Raw genomic sequence first — 15,181 nt, forward strand, 5'->3', positions numbered from 1 at the left:
TAGCAATCTCAGGACTGTGAAATGGTGTCTCTGTATCTGCCTTGGACTCAGATGGAGAAAACAAGACCTGCCTGGTTGTAGATGAGTGATTTTCAATGAACAAAATGTCTGGCTGCAGCAAAAACAGTTGGAAGGGCAAAGCTCTGAGAGGGGTACGGACTCTGTATCTCCCTTCTGCCACCCCTCCCAGTTGTATTGCCTCATATGGCTGCTGCTCCACAGGGTAAAATCTTGTACTTCTTATTGGTTGGCCAACTTCCAAGGTCCTGTAGCATTTATCATGCTTGTATTTCATAAGAAGGTTATCTTCATATTTGTGTGCTTTCCCATCCTCTTCTGATCTGCAAAGCTATAATTCAGAAATTAGTTTATTGACAAAGAAATGATTGTTAATGCTTGTCTGGAAATGCTAAGAGACATAAAAGAAAATTCAAAAACTGATGCAATTTTTTCTGCTGTGAAGGGCATTCTATGAGCCACCTGAGGACTTTTTAGGTAATCACTGTTTAGTCCTGTTAATACAGCAGTGGATAACTCTGTTATGGGACTTTCCATTGAACGAAGAAGAGAGACATTAAAACAGTTTTGTTTACAGCTGAAGGCTTCTTTGCAGATATGGGAAGGGAGCCTGTGATCCCAGTGAGTCCATACAAAGGTCACCACTGCTGGAACTAGTCAGCACGCTTGTCAGGCTGGCAGAGGCTGCGGGTCGAGGGGGTTGTGGTTGTGAAGAATGCATTATTAGTTTTACTATGGTTATACAGTTTTCTGAGTGGAAATAAAACACAGCAAGAGGTGATGATGAGTTGCTGTTGTATGGTACTGTAAAGGAAAGAAAAAGTAATTTTATGGCAAGCAGAGGAACCTTCCTTAAAATGTTTATTTTACTGGCCATTGATGCAATTAATTATTTCTATATTTGTTTTCTTGATTTTGCTCTCTATTTTAAAAGTTGTGGCGAAATAAGGTTTTAGTGCACTTGGCTACAAGGTCAGACAATCCATGTAGAGAAGTAATGCACTGGAAAGTTGCTTATGTGGAGAAGTTTCTAAACGTGACATTAGCCAGACATTTGGTTCATTGTTTCTGGAAAGTATTTAATTCAAAAAAACACATGAATAAAACCAGCAGATTCCAAAGGAACAGTAGTATTTTCTTAAACTCCCTACTGAGCACATCGATGCTATGTCAGTTAAATTGATTGACAAAAGTTTGGAGAGACAGAAGGTTCAATAGATGCAGAATTGAGTCCTGTCCTTAGGTTATATAGATGTCAGTTACATTTCCATCCACATAGGTAATTTCCTTGGCCTGTAAGGGGGGGGGAGAAGAAGACCCAAAAATATATCTAAACACTCCATTGGCAAAAGCAGCTTTATGATGATCTGGAATATGAGCAAATTCTGCTGCAATCACACTCAAATAGCCCTGGGCATTACTGTGGGCCACCAGCTGCAGTGGCAGATTACAGATGAAAGTTGCATTTAAAATTCCACACTGGGCTGCTTCTTGGTTCAAAAAGCCAAACAGACCAAAGAATAGTGAATGTAATTTCTCATGGGGCTAAATCTTTCAAATGCCATTAGTTATTTTTGTAAATCTCCAGCATAAAGTTAGACAAAAAGCTTGAATAGAAATTAGTAATTCTTTAAAAATATACTGTAATGATTAATTGCTTTTCATATTTTATAGATGGGTAATAACTGGCAGTTAAATATTGTCTGTTAATTTGCAATATAACATAAATAAGAATACATGTTGCTTTTGCCCAGAAAATTTATTTCTGTGTAATAAAAATAATTATGCAGGTAATTTTTCTGGTAGTGGTAAAATCTCAGAAAAATTTCAATGTCCAGTAACTGAATTGATATTTTTAATATTTTTATATTAATAAAATAATAATTTCAGTAATAATATACAATTTAGTACTGCAATGCTTCAAAGCTGTCTAAAAGGATGCTTCAGTTGGAATATTCAATTAGAAACAATCTAACAGTGTTTAAGGATTTTTTGCTAAACATGCGAGTAAAACCATGAAAGTGAAACAGATTAACTAGGGCATGAATCAAGCGGTACTAAAAATGTCAAGTGAAACCCTTAGCAGCAGTAGGCAGGAATAGTGCTGATTTATACCAAGCAAGGACCTGGCCTGCCAAGTGTCGTGGATGTGACAGTCCACTGGCAGCCCCTGGAGTCCAGAGCTGCAGTGAGATGGATGAGAATATCAACTAGCCCATTTAAAAGCAGACCTTCTATAAATAATATCAGAAAGATTGGTTTAGATGGCAAGCCAAAAAATTGCCAGCTCCATCTGGAATCCTCTTTCTAAGTACATACATAGCAAGGGAAGGAGCCTGAGTAAAATGCTGTTTGTGCAGCCCTGGGCGTTGAAAATCAGGTTGGTAGTCTGCTCCCTTGGCTCTTGCAGAAGGCTTCCAACACAATTTCTTCAAGACAGAGTGAGCCTGGGAAGAAAATAAGATCACTTTTAAATCTGCATTTACACTAGTTTTTCCGAGCAGTGCCATCCCATATTTTTGGGGAGTTTAAAAGGGGAAAATAAAGGCCAAAAGAAAAAGTGAATGTACATAAACATGTTGTGGGTGAATCTAAGAGCATAATTTCCCTGATGGTCCTGTATGCAGATGTTCCACTTAAGAAGAGAAAGTGCAATGGATAAGTATGCAGGTTAGTGCTCGTTAGTGCTCATTAGTGGAAAATATGTTTGGTATCCACCCCATATACACCTAGATATGAGATATTCTGTCTTCTAAGCTGTTAAAATGATTTAAAGATTATCTTAGTAACACCGTTGCCACAGCAAAATGAAGATTGGGTTCTCAGAGAAACTCTGTTTGCTTTACTCTAGATGTATTTGAATAAGGCAAAGGCTACAGCATTATTTTTTTATTGATTTTCAGAGGGTAAATTACAGGTCATTGTTACCAGATAATATTAAAAGCTGCCCTGTATGCCCAGTGAACAATATCCAAATACCTGATTCTTATTACAGAAGTCCTATCAGTACTATTTCTCTCATTCATTATTGCATGCTCCTGTCTCAGTTTACTGAGATTTGTGTGTACTCTGGCACTGTGCCTCTCTCTGTTCACTATACAAATTGTGCTACTCTTTACACACCAAACAGTAGAAGGAGCAGCATGTTTTTCTGAAGTGCTGTAAGGCCTGCCCTGAAAAGTAAAAAGCATTAGAAGGTCTAAATGTTTAGAGTAATGAATTTTGCCCTTCCATTTCCATACTTCTGCAGGTTAAATCAGAGCTTCAGCAGTCAGATTTCATTGTAGTAAAAGAGGAAATGGAAATTCTGTTGTTCCCACAGCTTTACTGGAGTCAGGAGCCAAATCCTGTCCTCTGGCACACATGTTACTCTAGCTACTACTGCTTTACTGTCTGAAACTGTTCTTAGTTCATACTTCTGTTTTCATTTACGCTGGGCTGCTTTGGAGTTACGATTCAAAACCCCTGCCAGGAGAAATCCATAGAAGTAAGTGTTCCACAAATGCGGAATTTGGCTCAATGTACTTCTCAGCTTTGCTACCTACAGACACAGCCCAGCTCTGTGACTGCTCTGGGTGCCTTGGACTCCAATGCACTGTGTGCTAGGGTGTCTTGGGCTCCACCTGGACACCGGGACTGCCTTGCCTGTGCCATCACCCTGGCATAGTTCTGGGCCTGGCAAACATGCTGCAGAAACTCTTGGGCACTAGTTAGGAGTTAGCACCAACCCAAGTCCTTTCCCAGCAGCTAGTTTGGATACAGGCACAGCATTTCAGAGGCCGCAGAGCTGGATGGGATGGACCTGAGTTGCTCTGTGCTGACTGGCCTTAGAGCCAACAAGTACCGGCATTGTAGAGCTCACCTGTGTAAACATAGGCAGGTGCATGAAACTCCAGGTTTCAGAGATGCTTTTCACGGTACTGTGGGAACAGGTGTTTGCCTAACGTCAACATAGAACCTAAGCTGAATTTTCCTTCTCGAAAGTGATCCATAAGCAAATCAATATTACAGCCACATAGAAAGTGCAACATGCTAAACAGGAAATACCATTCTCTGTATATGTGAACAGCTACCCTGTCAATTTAGACCTATTGTCTTGCTGTATTATGACTCCCGCTGTAACCTAATCCCTCTGAGCTTAGAGTGGAGCCACTCACAATGTAGAAATTGTAGCATATGGATAAAACATCTATTACAGAAATAGATTAGCCACACTTGAGAGTGGGAAAGTGTTTGTTATACAACCAAAATGTGGTAGTTGTCTACTTCTTCCTAAGCTGATATTTTAAATGTACTTTTTTCCCTTTGTACCATCTGATTTGTGATGCTTAATGCTAGGTAATTGAGTGCTTTGTTTGCTGATGGAGAGTGGTATTCCTGGAAGCAGGCAGACATATTCTAACCTCAATTCCAGAAACCATTAAAAAGTTAATTTTTTAAAAAAAATTACAAAATTGGTCCGCGCAACTTCCATTAAAGATGCCATATAATTAAGAAAGAGAAAATTAGTTATTTTGTTTTATTAAAGGTCTCTAGAAACTAGACTATGAACTAATAATCAAACTCTCAATTTTGACATTTCTATACTGACCTGGAATGATCAGGAAGCAGAACTTAGTCCTCTTTCAAAAAGGGGTGAAAACAGATTTCATCCATGGAAAAGGTTCACTTCTGGGAAGGAAAAAACAATCCCCAAAGTCTGTCTGTTTTTTTCCACTTCAGCAAGGTCGTGTGCCACCAGACCTATAACCTTGTAGCAGAAATGGCATGCATGCAGTGCTGGCTTAATCTGCCCTGGGAAGATGAGTGTAACTTTTGTCCTAGAAGCTCAAGAAGTTCATGGAGTAGAGGAAATAGATATTTGGAGGAAGTACTGTGTTTCCAAAAGAATATAATGCTTGAAACTTGGAGTAGGAGCCCAGGTTGTGCTTCAGAAAATGATTTGGGGGCTACATCTTGGGGCACTCTGAGAGCAGGAGCTAGCTAGCTTCGGAGGAAAAAAAAAAAAAAAAGCTACACAGACAGAGGGCAGAAGGAGGAACTGGTTACCATGATTAAGCAACTGTTAAGATTGTTAGGATAGCATGGGGATTACTTCTATTGCATCATGTGAAATAAGAACAAGAGAGAACATTTTGTATATATTTCAGTGAAAGCTTCCTGTCAGTGACAGATGCTGGACTGCGAGAGTCTACATTTTGCAATGTTGTGACCAAGATTTTGAGATTAAGGCAGACAAACAAAGAAGGCAAGACAAACAACAGGTCCTTGGTCGACTGAGGGGTTGTCCTTTAGATGACATTGGTCTGTTATTATTTGTGAAATTATTATAGGCAAAGTGGAAAATAAGATAACTTGAAAAGTATCATAGTAAGAGCACTGCTGCCTTGTTCAGCAGCGGATTACTGATGGTTTAATAATGTTTTATGCCAATTTTGCCATTTTGCCATTCCTAAAATTTGAATGGGCCTGATTCCATAAGCTTAAAGTCGAGAACTGACAGAAGAGATTGGGATTTAGAGGAATTGGGGTATATGGTTGTATGTGCTATGTAAGTTAGCATGGTGCCCCTGCCCTTGGCAGAAGGGTTAGAACTAGATGATCTTAAAGGTCTCTTCCAACCCTAACCATTCTGTAATTCTATGGTGCATGAGGTTGTAAATTGTCTTAAAAGGAAAACAGACTGGCTGCTGGCTGTCCTTGAGTCTTAAGTAGCTGGAAATATGCTGTGCCAATAACCAATATGGCACTGCCAAACTTGTACAATAGTCAGTACTTTTAGACTTGTAATTCATACGTTGGCATACACAGCTGAACTTCTGTCAGGCTCTTGACCCTGCCTGCATTTCCTAAATTGGTGTAGGGAAAATTCACTTATTAGGTATTTCCTCTGGATCCCAATCTCAAAATCTCAAAATCCACCATTAACCTTATCTTTTCTGCTGATGGCTTAGTCCCTTTGAATATCTGCCAATCTCAGGTGAATTTGATCTGAGCACTTGCTAAGTTTCCTGTGAGTTAAAATCCTCAGGCATGGGCAATTAATTTCACTCACTGGAGAGATTATACCCTTTTGCTAAGAGGTGAATCTTCCTCCATGGTCTATTATTGTGTTATTCTGTTTCACAACCTAGCAATAATTTTTAAATGACATTTTATTCAATCTTTCATTTTAGTACAAAAGCACAAGGATTGAACAAACACATATAAAGGCTCAGCCATGTCTTCTGTATCACTTACTATGGCTGAGTGCAATCAGCAAATACAAATTTTTTCTGTCTTAAAAATCCATTACCGTCTAGTACAGCCTAATGCAGTCAAAAAGGTTTCTTTCTTTCTTTTCTCTTTCACGTCCTCTTTTGCTTTTCACATACACCTCATTAATACAATGTGATAGGTTTTTTCGAGCAGAAAATGATGAGTTTAGTCTTGCAAGGTTACAAACTGTGACCCGTAATGAGGTGAGTTCTAGGGATTGAATTCCCTTCTAAAGTCAGGGTTTACCTTTCTCTGTTAAAATGAAAATTGCTGTAGTGTTTTGTGTTTTGAAGCACAGTTGATCCTCTGATTTAATGACTTAAATGTTAATTTACGTTGAGCCCCACCGTGTGCCCTATTTATACATCACTTGTGTATTCTCTGCTACAATTAATCTGAAACATTTGGAAAAAGGGCCATGTGCAATACAGCCCAGATCATGGAGTCACTGCTTGTAATGCTTGCTTCAGCACAAGCGAATAATATATAATAAAAAGTCCCTTCCAAAAGAAGTGCATAATTTGACTTTAAAAGATCAATTTCATTCCCTTTGCGCTTTTTTTTACCAGAATCTTTAAAGAAGGAATAAAATAAGAAAATAGTATAGGGTTAGGCTTTAAATAAAAATATAATATGTAGTAAGGTCTGTCCAGGTTTAATCTTCTCCATAAGCAGCAGAATGTGTGGGTGCCTGTGATGCTGCATGTAGGCTGTGAGGACAGGCTAGTTCTCAAAAGCTCTAGGTTACTGCTTCTGATGCCCCACATGGTAACCCTCACACAGGATAGCTACCCATGCATTCTTGGTGTTCAAACCACGTTGCACTGTGCTGAGCAAATGTTGTATGTGCTTTCCTGTCTCAGGAAATGTCAAAATCATGAATGACATAATCTGCTTTTGAGGCGAACCATTGTCCATTTCTTTCCTTCTCCTCATCCTTAACAAACTTTTCTTGGTCCCTTTAGCCAGATAAAGAAATGGGGGAACTTTTCTGTATGGAAAACACAAAGACAAAGCAAACTAAAGTACTAAACTCAAGCTTTTGACCACACAGTTGGTTCTTAACAGAGTGCAAAGAAATGCAGAAACTGGTTATGGCATGAATATCCACCCTTTATTCTTTTACTCTTGAAATGAGGAGAGGCTGAGAACAATATTGCTTAAAATAAGAGGATGAAGAAAATATATGAAACTCCAGATTAGAACTGTTTAGCCTCATATAAAGGCCCAAAGGACCAGCTGGCATAAATAAGCATTTTTCTGCTGATGTTATGGGACAGATTTAGAATTATTGGGATGCTAAAGAGGAAGGTGTGGAACACTACACTATATAGGTAGAGAGGAAATTTGCGAATGGAAAAAGGAGTGTAAAGAGATGAGAACCATCAGTTTTTAGGCATGATAATGAGCAATCCATTATGGTATAGAGTAAATTGGTAAAAATTGTGATGATTTTGGCATAGCAGACATATTTTTCTGGATTGATTTCACTGAAGTGTTGCTAGAACAGTCTGACTCACTGAGTTTGAGGAAGTAGGAATATGGGGGAAGAAAGGGAGGGGGAGTTATTATTTTGCTAGAATGCAGTATTAGAACTGTAGGGATTTACTGTCATAAAAAAGTGTTGCTATTAGATAGGGAAATGTTTTTTTTAAGGAGTTTTATATTGTTTCACAAAGAAAATGCTTTTAATAACTGTTTGATATTTAGTATAGGAAGGATATGGAAGTAAGGGCCAGTGGTTTAAAAACAGTAATTAGGACTTAATTATTCTTGATTTTTAATGGTGAAGCAGACTCAAGAATAATGTTAATTTTGATTATTATGTGCTTGTTCAGCAAATGAGGTTATTTGCTCTATTCATAAAGAACACAGGATGGGAAAAAATAGTACTATTCTCTCATATTCTTTCAATTTTTTCTTGCCCTAGATTATAAAGTCTTTTTTTTTTTTTTTTTTTTCATGTGAAGGATTGATTGCATTAAATTTAGTTTTATGGCATGGTAATGTTTCAGGATTTTTTTCATCCACAGATTTTGTTCCGCCATCCTCTAGCAACAACTTTTAAATTTCTGTGAAGTAGATTAAATGAGCTGTAGTCATACCTTCAGCATTCTTAACTCTTTATCTACAGCTATTCTGATTTCATGTCTCAGGTCACCAAAACTCCCATGGCAGAGAACAGTTTGCTATGACCAAGCACATGCCTGAATTTGTTGCTTTTCTTGTCTTTGGAATATTTTTCTTTGGAAATCAAGAAGGACTTTTGCAAGGTCATGTGATGCTAGGACAAAACTTTAAACTGAAAGAGGGTAGTAAGTGCAGAAAAGTTGTGGATGCCCAATCACTGGAAGTGTTCAATGCCAAGCTGCATGGGGCTCTGAGCAACCTGGTCTAGTGAAAAGTGTCCCTGCCCATTGCAGCCGGGGTAGGACTAGATGAGTTTTAAGGTCCCTTCCAAACCAAGTCATTCTGTGATTTACTGTTCTTCAAAGTAGGTATATTTGGACTTCTGGAGCGTGGTAAAAGTTGAGGAAGAGCTTGTCCTGAAGATGATCCCAAGCAGTGGTTTTATGGGTGCAAGGCCAGACAATTTAAAGAGAGGTCTAAACTATGTAATAGTACTCTCCAAGTGTCAAAAGTAAGCTTCATGTTTACAAACCTTTGTGTGGTAGAGCAGTGAACATTTATACAGCTACATCTCACAATATCAGTTTTAAAGCTGATAACAAATTCCATCTCTTAAAAAAAACCCACTACATTTAAAGGGGAAGTTAGGTGGCAAACAAAAGGGAGGGAAGAAGGAACAAAACTAAATACATTATTTAAAGCAAAATCTATGATAGATAAAGGGGGTTCAGATAGGAAAGGCCATGATAAGTACTTAAAGTTAGGGGGTGTTTTTAAATGCAATTCAAATTCATTTAATGATGTCTTGTTAGTTTTCCCAAAGCTGTTAGCAAATTTGGTCAGATTCTGTAGACTTGATCCATGAAAAGAAAGACAGCAACAATACTACTCATGAGTTCAAAAAAACATAACTTCATGGTTTGCCTAAGAAGCTTATGAAGTGTGTTCAGTTCCTTCAAGAGGAAGATTCTGGGGAAAAAGGATTAGACCTGTCTATTTTGACTGCCTTTGGATGCAGATATGCTACCAGTTCAAATCTTTGTAAGACACTTATACCAAGAGAGGAGAGTTTAACCTTCTTCCATTAAATTCAGAATCTAATTAAGTACGATCACAGAGATGTTAAAAGCACCTTGCAAATGATGGGATTTTTTTCATTAAAATGATACAGTATTTAAAATTATTAAATCAGATTAAAATTATTACAGTATTTTATTGGACACTGTTGGACATACTCTTGAATTGCAGTTATATTTTTTTGCAAGATTTCATCTTCCTTTTGCCATTCAAACAGTATGTAGCTGTTTCACAACTCATGTTACTGCAACTGAAACAATTAAATGAAAATGCATGTTGAATAAAATTAGATTTTTCTGTCTGTAACTTACAAATATATTCATAATTGCTTCCCCCAGGGAAAGAGATGTACTTTGTGAGAGACTGTGATAACATGAGTTTACATGGAGTTTTTTTCCGAGCTCAGGAGGACCAACAACACAGGTTCAGCTTGTTAAGATCCACTTATTAACACTTGTTTAACTATCTGTCTTAGTCTAAAAAAGATTGCTTTTTCTAGTATACTTGACAGTAGCATGGAAAAGTCACAGCCAAAATAACATCCCTTTGAAAGCTGTGTAGTAACAAATGAACCCTAAAGATATGAAACTGAAGTTCCCATAGACTATTGGAAGGATAAGGAAACAGTAACAAGAGGTGAATATTTATGAATGTTTAATAATATTTATTTATGTGACTTATATGAATATTTATTAAATGACTTGCCTTGTCATGCTTGTGAGTAAACATTTGATTTTCATGGTTGACAGGTCCATAAGCAGGGACTTCAAGGTTTTGGCAAAGTATTTGGACTGTGGCGATTAAAATCTTTGTATATACCCTTTTGGTTAGCTGCTTTGTTTTCTGGTCCTACACCTCACTCAGCTTGGTGACCTAGCAGGGTGATTTTCTGCCTTCAAGACCATCCAACTCTGTCTGTGGTGACCGAGGCTGATGGGGAAGCAGCCTGTGCTGTCACCTATGGTGTGTTACATTCTCAGCATTATTTCTGGGGGACCATTGTAGGCAAGGGATTGATGTGTCTGTCCTGTTCCGGAATTCAGCTATTCCCTGGGAAAACTGGGAAGCCTGATCTCTCTCTCTCTCTCTTAGGCTCTGAAAACAATAGGAGGCTTCCCCCTTGACACATGCTAGCGGGCACAGCAACTCTTTTGCTCTCCTTGATCAGCCTGCTGACCCAAACCACCCTATACCGTGTTCCTGGGAGCTGCTGACACCAGGCAGCACTGTGAATTGTGAAGGGGGGTGAATAATGTTGCCTGGATATATGCCATCACAGTCTGCCTCAATCCTTGGGTTCTCCCATTACCATCTTGCACAGTGGGTGTTACTGTGGCTATGTAAAACCCCTTCTGTAACTTGGCCTGTTCTCTCTACCGAAGTGTTGGTGTGAAAAATCAAAAACTCACAGCTTTTTAAGCCATCTTGTTTCCTTCGGCCACTTTGATATCTTTCCTGCCTGTTGCACTAGACTTCTTATAAATTAGTTCAGTTTAAGCATTAAACTACATGAAAGGAGTCGGGGAATTTCTCTGTCAACAGGTGTCTTTTAATAGAAAAATAAACCCAAGATATTTAATAGAACTCCCTGTATGTCAGGACTAGAGTCTTACATAATTTTTTAAATTTTGTTTGTTCTGAAGGCCCTTGTCTGTGGCATCACATCCCTCAATGCTTGCAGAGTGATGAGTAGGTTTCGCAGATCACATCCTCTTTCTTCATTTAGAGGTCATCAGAAAATTTATATCAGAATTTCACAGGGGTTTGTGTGAAATAAAACAAACTTCTGCCATGTTTGCCAAGTCTGCAGCTCAAAGGGTCCTGCAGGTACTCCTGCTGTCATTATCGAATCTGGCAAGAGCACCACTTTCCCTGAGTAGCTGCAACACCCTTAATTTCCTCTTTAGTAGAAATTCCTAAATTTTCAGTTTTATTCCATGGTGTGCCTAATTAAATAAAAAAACTTTTCCAACAAACTAGAAACCATATATTCAGGATGAAAGACAGATTGGTATTGGCTTGTAAGACAGTCCTGTATTTACAGAGCAATATATGCAAACCTAAAGAAGTTTACTAGATGTCCCACATCAGGTGGGAACACCCAGCAACAGAAATATCATCACCCTCATGTCATAATGAGATTATAATTTCACCCTTCCTCTCAGTGCCTTGTTTGTGTCAATTTCTTAAGTGATCCTTAAGAGACTTTTCATCCACGTCCCTCTTAATTAACAAGGAAATGTTCAGAGTTGTGACTTTCCTGTCTGTACTTACTGTGCTGATTAGATATGGTCACATGCTCATATTTGTGTTCATAGAGTTTGTAAAAACTGAATTAGAAATAATTATTAGAATAACCCTGAAAATTTTTAGAATGACCCCAAAGGTAGATGGAGTCATGTCTGTTACCACAGCCCTCCCCAGGTCACAGAGTAGAACCTCTTCCACCAGAGTACAAATTTCTCAGCTGTTCTTGGTCACCTATTCAAAATACTAAGGGTCTCTTTTATAATGTTCCCCTGGTTATCAGTGTTTTGTTGCTGAGAAAGGTTGTTGGAGGCAAAAACAAAGCCCAGTGTGTTGAGGCCATGAGGGGAGGAAAGCAGAACATTGTCTTGGAACATAGCTGGTAAAAGGTTGTAAAACTGTCTTTTCTTATAGAAGGGATCCCCTTTTGCTTCCTTCAATTAAATCTGTTAGAAAAAAAATCCCAATCCATGGACTGATCGTATGAACAATGGAGGGATCCTGACTGTCCTGCCTCTCTCCAAATCTGAGATGTCTACATACACTCTAAACAGGTGGTGTCAGGGCTGTGAAAATGCTGTACCAGGACCATGATTTCTGATTTGTTCCAATACAGTATTTCAAAGTTCAACTCACAATCTTGTAAATGTGTAGGGGGATGTAGATTTGGAGAGTAAACCTAATCCAGTAGAAAAATACAGCAGTGAATTTGAATCCAAACTTGGCTGTGGTTGCAGGCATCTGGTTCATGTCCATAACTGCTAGCACTAGGATGTAGGATCATAAAGCCTCCTTTGAATAATTCTGTGGAGCTGATAGTTCCCTTTGTAAAAAATAATGGTTATTTCAGGACAACTGGTGTGCTTCAGTTTTAGTAATAAAAAACACTGCTCAGCATAAATGCATTGGGGTACATTCACGGAGTATGAATTAGTTTTCATATTTTGAAAATTACAGAAGAGAATTCTGGGGTAAACAAAATGAATGGCTTTTTTCATTTTTTTCTGAGCAATGTTGAGAAGACAATGAATATTTTTTATTCACAGACACAGAAATAAAATAGTGTCACAATATTGATGCAAATACAGTGCTGTGGTATATCTGTTCCCTTTTCAGAACAGAGATTACATACAGAGCAAGTGTGAATTTTAAACTTCCCTTTTGAATCTAAAACATTCATACCTGCGATGACTTCTACAGGTATTCCAATAATGGTAGACAGTCCATTTGAAGCATTTGCCTGCTGCAAAGGAATTGTATTAATCAAAGAAGCAGGCGAGCAGCAGCTGCAGCATGGAAGGAGAGATGTAAACAGGACAGATTTGTGTTGTCAAGTAGATATAGATGATCAATACTTGTTTTTATTACATGACCTGTTTCATTTTATCAACATATGAATGTTGATAAAAAAATGAGAAGGAATGACACAATGGTGCCCAGCTACCTTGCCAGCCAACTGTGGTGTGCAGACACTCCCACAGCTGCTATTTTGGGAGTATGAGAACAGAAACAGAGCATCAGGGAATTATATAGGCCTATATGCCTGTCCACCAAGGTGGCTGCACAGATAAATCCAAGCACAGTCTTCATGCAAGGTTGTGCAAGCATTTGCACATGTCAGTCAGACATCTTTCCAGTGGGAGTGCAGGGCTCTCTTAGGAGGTGCTACAATCTTCACCCCAGACTTTTGATGAGCCATGAATATCTCAAAATATTAAAAACAAACAAACAAAACCCCACAAAGCCATTCTTCTGTAGCTATATACACTGTACTTTTAAAAGGCTCATTTAAGCAATCTGATGTTTTTCATTCTTGAGAAAGTCCTTATAAGTGATCTACCTACTTATTTTGAAACAATAAACACAATAGTAGCTATATGGATTTTATACATATATCTGTAAATGAGAACTGTTCTGCAGAAAGTGTGCATGGGGGAAGAGCTTTGGCCTTTTTTAGACCATAATACATGATGCACTATGACTAAAATTACACTGTGAGTAGATGTAATCACTACTGTTGTGTATCTGGAGGCCTCTGCGACTGATTAGTCATATTCTGCATATTAAGCACTACAAGGTCAAGTGTGAGAGTGGCTGAGCACCATATTTCGTATTGATTTTGTTCTGAGTTGCATGGGTAGATCATTAGCATCATGTGAATAACAATTTCCGTGACTCGCAAGCAATTCTGAAAAACAAGAAACTCTGCAACTGGAAGCCAGTTTTATTTTAAATAATTATTATGTTAATTTTTTTAAATTATTAAACAGACATGGGCAACCAATGCGTTTTTTAACATCTTACTAAAAGCAAAGGAAATCAGTAATCAAAGGGCTTCATTCAAAGGAGTGTGTGGGATCAGTTCAGAAAAGCTGTGAGGAGATGCTGCTCATAAATACCTTGGGTGCCCTGAGAGAAAAGAGTCTGAATTAAATCCCTCCTTCCTGTAAGTTAAAGGATAGACTTAGATGCAGGATTTAGAGATAGCAAAGAAATATTGTAAGCAATGAGTCAGAGAATGAGGAGTATGTAGCTGTTTGGTTTTGGGAATAGTGCCTCTGCCTCCGTTGCATGGTAGCCTAAAATATTTATCCTTGGAAATGATTATTCTGTTTTTAATGAATTCTTATATTTACATGCTTATAGTACATTCTTATAATGTATACGTATATTTGGGTTTAACCAAAACTATCCCCCTATATATTCTTTTTTAATATCTTTAGAATATTTATCTACACTTTCTCCAAAATGTAAAGAAATGCTTTACCAAGATATAGTCTGATGATTCTTCAGGGGGAGAGCACAGTTCTTCCTTGTCCGTACTAACAGTGCTGTGGAGGCCCAGAACTGGAAGAGCTGCTGTTCCAGAGCAGAATGGTCAGATTAACAGCTGATAGAAGCCCTACCTCTGAATATGAAGAGTTTTGTTTGCTTCTCTCTCTCCTCCTTGAATCCCCATATGAATTAAGCTTTATCAGTGAAATCATTCCCGGGTTGTGTAGTCTTCATGCAAGACTAGGAAGACTAATAAAAGTCTTTCATAGCTATTATCTAAATGTTCTGGCAAACTTTAATAAATTTACATATATGAAAAATGACAAATTTAGGTAATTGAACAGTACAAAGCTTTGTGCTGAGAGTGTACAATAATATCTCTTTCACCAGATGTGTGTGACTAAAAAGCCTCTTATTACTGGTTACAGAATGCAAACGCCAGAAAAGAACATGAAATGTATGACCTTTAAATATAGATGGAGGGAAACAGTTATTTACCTAGTGCAGGGTACTGTGAAATAGCAAATGGCATGACCAATGAGAATTGGACAATAAAATTTGCTTTTCCTGCAGAAGGTTCTTTGTAAAAAAAGGATTCTACAGTAGGGTTTATAGTTTATTAGGAAAATGTTTCATGGAAATGTACCATTTCTAATGAGATGTAATGATGTATGAG

The 15,181-nt window shown here is 38.0% G+C and overlaps 1 protein-coding gene across 1 annotated transcript in view; it reads left to right on the forward strand.

Annotated features, from left to right (window-relative positions):
- AKAP7 (A-kinase anchoring protein 7) overlaps positions 1–15,181 on the forward strand; it is a 79,392-nt gene that overhangs the window by 62,761 nt on the left and 1,450 nt on the right.

The sequence above is a fragment of the Sylvia atricapilla genome, chromosome 3, assembly GCF_009819655.1.
Source record: "Sylvia atricapilla isolate bSylAtr1 chromosome 3, bSylAtr1.pri, whole genome shotgun sequence".
Taxonomy (NCBI): Eukaryota; Metazoa; Chordata; class Aves; order Passeriformes; family Sylviidae; genus Sylvia; species Sylvia atricapilla.